At 43.3% G+C, this 7,563-nt stretch overlaps 1 non-coding gene across 1 annotated transcript; it reads right to left on the minus strand.

Moving 5' to 3' along the window:
• Window positions 1-383: 383 nt before the first annotated feature.
• Window positions 384-464, minus strand: TRNAL-CAA. The gene has a single exon. It is a non-coding gene; the product is annotated as a tRNA-Leu (tRNA).
• Between the last annotated feature and the right edge of the window lie 7,099 nt (window positions 465-7,563).

Consider the following 7,563-nt stretch of genomic DNA (forward strand, 5'->3'; position numbering starts at 1 on the left):
TTTCCTTGATCGCTACTTATGGGCGTGCGCTCAAAGGATACAAACAGGGATTCGCAAACAAAAAGGGGAATTCGTAGTCACTTTTCCCTGTCGCGTAAAAAAAGGCTTTACGCGAGAGCAATAGAGGTTGGGATACATCTATCTCTTCTGAGCAACCTCTTTTGGATTCTTAAGACCACCCTTGCAGTAGGATATCGTCTGCTTTAGGTTCTTTATTATCTCCTTCGAGGGGTTTTTAGGATCGTTCAGGCTATATTTAGTCTAATTTGGCTTTTACTGTCTACTTTTCTCAGGGAGATGGTTAAGGACCTCAGAAGATAGAGGAGAGCGCCAGGCGCAGATTTCTGGAATACTTCTACGGGGAATGCTCATTCTCCAAATTATGCCTTGAAGAGGACTCGAACCTCCACGCTCTTTAGCACGAGATTTTGAGTCTCGCGTGTCTACCATTTCACCATCAAGGCATCTTGAAAGTGAATCGTATTCCATGAATATGATATCTATCAAATGTGATATATGGAATATATGACAAAGGTGGAGTCTTGGAGTATTTCGATCGATCGGTCATATAGGCCTGAGTCAGACATCAAATAGCTTCGATTTGCATTATCCGTAGGACACCTTATATGTCTTTTTCCATGAAAATGGATTATTCATTTCGGTATTATCCCCTGGGCATAGATAGAATTAGGTAAGAGAAAATTGATTGGAAAGCTGATTAGACCAAAGCAATTCCGTCTGCTAGAATAAAAAAGCGCTTCCGAATTGATCTCATCCTTTATATATAATTTTTCTTTGTTCGGTAATAATTTAATATTGGAATAAAACACTCGTTATAGCAATTAATAAATGGAAAGAATTGGGTATTAGTTCATGAGGAATTCTGTATGAATAGGGATAAAGGAAGGAAAGAATAAATAAAGATCCTTTTTTTTTGTATTGCATTCCATATCTTTTGTCCTATTCTTCTTTCCCGGGGAAGGGTATACTTAAAAAGAATAAAGGGTTAATTCATTCTCGATAGCCATTTCTTTAAGTGAATGGGAACATACTCTAGACCGGAATCCGAAGAAAGTACTACTTGATCATTTCCACCAATTTCAAGTCCTTATTACGATTCCTTTTATGAGGAAAAATGTCTAAAAATTTAGATTCTCTCATTACTAATCTTGTATGTACTTTAGTGTTTCTAACCCCTCACTAACTTTTGAGGGATTGCCTTATGGTTATAAGTTATAGTAATAACTCAAAATATTCTAGTAATGGAATTCCATATCGCGAATCCTTTATTCTTGCCCGCTTCAAGATATGATGACTAATCAAACAATCTCAACCTTGGGGTAAAGAGTTTACACTGCTTATGTTTACTTGAACTTTTTTCTTGTACGTAGGAAATGAGATTTTGTATTTTTACTACAAATTAATAAGCTGTTTTGTTTCACTCATATAGCTATCCAGTTTAACTTACCAACCCCAATACAGAATAAGCAAAGGAAGATAAGCATTCAATGTATTTTAGAGGAAAACAATCCTATTTTAACGAATCACACGTAGAGATATTGCTAGCACACAAAAAGTTAATGGTATTTCATAACTAATAGATTGAGCAGCCGCTCGTAGACCGCCTGAAAAAGAATATTTATTATTTGAACTATATCCCGCCATGAGAAGACCAATAGGAGCAATACTTGAAATGGCAATCCATAAAAAAACACCAATACTAAGATCAACTAAAACAAAACGATATCCCAAAGGGATAACTAAAAAACTTAATAAAATGGATATGACTGCTATAGAGGGACCAATGCTAAATAAAGGAATATCTCCTCGGGATGGGAGGATATCCTCTTTTAAAAGTAGCTTAGTTCCATATGCTATAGCATGAAGCAGTCCCAGAGGGCCAGCATATTCAGGACCAATACGTTGTTGTATCGATGCGGATATTTCTCTTTCTAACCACACAATTACGATTACTTCTATTGTGATTCCCAGTAGGAGGGTCAAAATGGGTAGAATCCATATCAGTCCGTAGACTTCTTTTAATAATTCCGATTTCGAAAAAGAATTGATAGTTTCTACCTCTATTATCATTTCAACTATCAACTTCCCCCATAATTATATCTATACTACCTAATATCGTCATGATATCAGCCAATTTCATTTTTTTTAACTAGCTGAGGAAGAATTTGCAAATTAATAAAACCAGGTGGACGAATTTTCCATCTCCAGGAGAAAAGACTATCATCTCCTACCAGATAAATTCCTAATTCACCTTTTGGAGCTTCTACTCTTACATAAAGCTCTTGCTTTGATAATTCAAAATTGGGCAAAGGTTTTTTACCAAGAAATTGATATTCAAAATCATTCCATTCGGAATTCTTTGCTTTCTTAAAGTGTCGGGCTTCTAAATTCTCATAAGGTCCTCCCGAAATTTTCTCTACAGCTTGTTGAATAATTTTTATGGATTCCCTCATTTCCCCAATTCGTACTAAATAGCGAGCTAATGAATCTCCTTCTTTTTGCCATTGTACTTTCCAATCAAATTGATTATAAGATTCATAAGGATCAATTTTACGAAGATCCCATTGTGTTTTAGAAGCTCGTAACATTGGGCCCGATAAGCCCCAATTTACAGCTTCTTCTCCGCTAATAAAACCGACTCCTTCAACTCGTTCTAAAAAAATAGGATTCCGTGTAATAAGTTGTTGATATTCAACAACTCCTCGTAAAAAATAATCACAGAAATCTAAACATTTATCCATCCATAAGGTAGATCGGCAGCTACTCCGACGATGTGAAAGTAATTATGCATCATTCGCATACCTGTAGCAGCTTCAAATAGATCATATATCAATTCTCTCTCTAAAAATGTAGAAAAAAGGAGTCTGTGCCCCCGAGATCCGCCATAAAAGGTCCAAGCCATAACAAGTGAGAAGCTATACGGCTCAATTCTAACATAATTACTCTAATATAGCTGGCTCTTTGAGGTATTTGAATATTCTCCAAGAATTCTGGTGCATTTACCGTTATTGCTTCGGTAAACATAGTAGCTAAATAATCCCACCGTGTTACATAAGGCAAGTATTGTATAATAGTTCTGTTTTCCGCAATTTTTTCCATTCCTCTGTGTAAATACCCTAATATGAGTTCGCAATCAATAACATCTTCACCATCGAGAGTAACGATCAGTCGAAGAACACCATGCATTGATGGGTGTTGAGGGCCCATATTGACTATCATGAGATCTTTTCTTGTAAGCGGTAGACTCATATCCTTGTTCTTATTCTTTTTTCCATGAAAATGGATTATTCCATGAATTCCTCAAAACGAGGCTCCTCAAAATGCAAAATCTAAGACTACTATAAGACTACTAATAAAATAAGAAAAAAATTCGAACGATTAAATTACTTCTCCCAAATATCCAACTGACTGATTAATTTCTTATAACGTACTCTATTTTCCTTTGCCAAATAAGCCAGCAAACGTTGACGTTTTCCCAAAAGTCTTCGTAGACCTCTTTTCGATGAAAAATCTTTTTTTGTGTAATTCCAAATGTGAAGCAAGTCTCCGTATCTTATTGGTGAAACTGAATACTTGAAATTCAACAGACCCCTGTTTTCTTGTTTTCTTCTTTAACCATAAATCAAAAAAAATTCTACCTCCTTTCTTTTTCATGTATTTTTCTGATCAGGAAAAATAAAAAATTATGTCAGTTATTTTGAAGTTATTCTAATCTCATACACACAAAAAGTTGCAATTATTCATCTACTGCTGGAATCTGGAATTTGGATTTATTGTATCGATGCAAATTGGATTTGGATAGAAGGGTACATTCTTTTATTTTAGATAGAAGAAACATTTCTTCTATCTAAAATAAAAGAATTTTGCTGATTTATTGCTATATCCAATTTATAGAATTGATATAGCATTTAATTGCTATCATTTAGCAAAATGAAACACATCATATGCATCCATCTTTCAGCTCGAGAATTTCACGGGATAGAGATATAGTATAAGAAATAGGCTATTAAGTAACTCTAAATGAATTGTGGATACATCTGTATCCTTAACATACCGAAATGACTGCCATTACTCGTATCAAACCAATAGCGATTCATAAAAGCTAAATCTTGTAATCAATGGTGGGCCAATAATGATTTTTTTTGCATATGTATTAAGATGCTTGGTCTGATTTAGAAATTGTCCAGAGTTTTTTATGTTTTTTTCATTGCAAAATGATGGATCTCCTTCCGTAACTTTCCAATTACGAGTACGAGAATTGAAAGACATGAACATTCTCAATTCTCTACGGCGTCTAGGAGATAGATAGAATATTTTCAGGAACAAGAAAATCAGAAGAATCTTTTTCTCTATTCACTACCATTCCGCGTCTTCGACTTCTATTAGTTTCTTTTCTTCTTTAATGCAATAGCTATAGTTTGATATAGAATCCATTTCTCAAAGTAATGGAAACCATTCTCTTATAGGAAATGGTTCGAAAATCGCTATTCCACCTTTTAGGTTTAGGTATCGTGAAAAGTGATACCTGTGAAGATCTTGCATTTCAGTCACATTCAGATCTGTTTTTCGAGTCCATGATATAACCAAATTGGATGGATCTTCCACCCGTTTAGCTAAGAAAGAAGAGATGCAGAGGTGGATAATAGATCGATATGAAGATCATGAGCTGCCCCATAATGAAACCGCCAGTAGTCGTGAATATCTCCTTCTTCCCTAACCCAAGATTGGAGAAAGAAGATCTAAGAGGGACCTATGGAGAATGTGGTCAGAAATCCATAATAGAGTCCGACCACAACGACCGAATTAATTATCCTCATCGAGAAACTTAGACTACTAAGTAGAAAAGATTTTCAAATCATGGCAAGGGTCTCCTTTTTTTCTTTCTTTATGCACAATTTCTCGATGTTTCGATGAGAATTTCTTGACTTTCCATATTGTCGGTACCCCAGGACTGGGGTACCCCCTCTTGCTGTGTCTAGGCAAGGATCTTGTAGTTATCCTTAACTACATCCAAACAGCCGGACCCCTGCGGTCCGGAATCCTGTTCTCCCAGCAACGCTCTGGACCGTTCCACAGTTGGGAAAGGTCCGGAGACACCACGTGTCCCGGAAGAGGCAGGAACTCGTGTGCGAGCAGCCGAGGCTCCGGACCTCCCACGGAGACCGGACCCCCGCCGGGTCCCGGACCGTCATGGGGTCCCGGACCCCCTGTATAATAACCGGACCCCTCGCTAAGGGAAGAGATCGACGCCCCGCGTCGGGGTGGTCTGGGGCCGCCACGTGTCTGCAAGACATGGCCGTTTGGGTTTCCGTACCAACGTTCACCCACCATTGCATTTATTGCGGTAGGTGAACGTCTGCATTGATATAGCAGAAGCTGAGGCGTTTCATTGACCAGGGGATATTATTGGTCGCGTATTACCAAGGCAGTGGAGCCGCTGGCGCCGCCCATACTGCGCCTGCCAGTCTGCCGTAACAGATGGATACGACGGCTCAGCTTCGCCCATTATGACGCTGCATAATAGCCTCAGCGGGCCACGCCGCAAGCTACGCTACTCCAACGGGCGCCTAGCTGACGGGACAAGAAAAGACCCCCCTGAGTCAGAAGAGCAGCAGTGTGCATATCGGAGGAAAGATTCGCCACCACTGTAGCCACAGTCACGTTGGGCCCACTTGTCGGGGCACCAACGTCCTATGTATCCGCTCCCCCTTGAACTATAAAAGGAGGGGGCACCGCTAGAAAACCGGGGGGGCTGGGCAAGAGCCAAAAGCCAGCAGAGGATAGGTTCATACATACAACCAAGAACAATACATCTCACAGTGGACGTAGGGTATTACGCTCCGGCGGCCCGAACCACTCTAAATCGTGTGTTCTTGAGCCCTTATCCCAGCGTAGATTCAGCCTCATCGCCTAGTTCTTCCCCGAGTACTCCCTCACAGGGGAATAGGCGGGTGCATTCCGCCACCCGGCTGTGGGTACCCCTAGAATCCCCACGACATTTTGGCGCCGTCCGTGGGGAAGATAGGCGTTGGCTGGATTTTCGGGCTTCTGGGCCGTGTTCATCCTCTGCAACGACGAGCGAGAAGATGAAGCAAGGCAGCGCCACACTCACTTCACATGCCATGGCACCGGCGCTCCAACGCCCTCGGTGCGGCGGCGCACGGCAGCGACGCCTGCTATGCGTCGCCACTGCGACACCTCAGAGCCGGCGTGGCAGCGCACAGCGGAGGCGCCGCTGCGCGCTGTCGCCCCTACGTCGACTCAAGGTTTTCTCTCAAGCAACGGCCACGCCTCCTCTGCGGTGGCATGGCGTCGGCTCAAGGCTTTCTCTCAACATGGAGCCTGGAGCCGACGGCCATCCCGGAGGAAGTTGACCGTGTCGTCCTGCCGTCTCCAGCGCCGGAGATCCACCTCAGCGTTGCTCGGCGCTGCTGCAGACAGGACCCCGCCTCCTCGTGCGGGGGCCCCTGGCGCTAGCACCAAGGACAAGCCGGCGATCGACCGCGCTTCTCCACGCGTCGCGCCGGTCCATCTGCTGCGCAAGCGCTCTGGTTTCCATCGGCAACGGCGACGCCAGGAGGAGGGGGCCTCTTCCATTCAAAGCCAAAGAATTTGTCTCATGCCATGTAAGCATGCGACAGCTCTTAGGCAAGAAGGGGTCCCCCGAGCTCTCGAAGTGATGCTGGATGATGCGGTTCAGGCACGTCCAGGGCGCCTTCACCTCCGAAGAACACGCTGTATAGCATGCAGCCGTAGGTTACTTCTAAGAAAAAACTAAGAGAATTCCTCCTTTGTAATAAGCGTGGCGTCTACGTGTGTGTCCAGAGCGGTCAAGGTCCGACCTTGTAAACCCGACCTCTGGCCCTATCACACAAACAGGCAAAAGCGGTCCGGAGCGGTGGAGGTCCGACCTCGTAATCCCGACCTCCGATGTATACCGTGACAACCACAATAATAGAGGAGACTCTCTTTCTCAGTTTTACCTAGGCTCCACCCTGATTATATCTATTCGCCTTGGTTTAACTATTCTTTCCTCTTGACCGGAGTTTTCCTCATTGCTAACAATCCAAGTTAAGTTGCTGGCTTGTGGTCAGGTGAAGACACCCCTTCTAGCTGGAAGGCGGTCCGGACCCCTAGGGACCTGCTCTGGGGAAGTGGTATTTGTATCCTGGGGTAGAGAAGCTCCGCGTGGCTTAGCCTGGTAATATACCCTAAAGTTTACGTACTTCACTACCCTGTTACAAGTACCCTAGTATCCAAGACTGCTGTCTTTAGAGGTCCCGGGCTCTCTTCTAGTATAAGGCTTGGTTTCTTTGCACCTTACTATGAGGTCCGGTAACATGCTTCATCGGATTGTCAGCAAACGGTCGCACCAAGTCCACTCCGGTGGCCCGCTCCGGCGGAGACCGCTCGCCACGGTCGCTCCAAGTCCACTCCGGTGGCCCGCTCCGGCGGAGACCGCTCGCCACGGTCGCTCCAAGTCCACTCCGGTGGCCCGCTCCGGCGGAGACCGCTCGCCACAGTCGCTCCAAGTCCACTCCG

The sequence above is a fragment of the Panicum virgatum genome, chromosome 9K, assembly GCF_016808335.1.
Source record: "Panicum virgatum strain AP13 chromosome 9K, P.virgatum_v5, whole genome shotgun sequence".
Taxonomy (NCBI): domain Eukaryota; kingdom Viridiplantae; phylum Streptophyta; class Magnoliopsida; order Poales; family Poaceae; genus Panicum; species Panicum virgatum.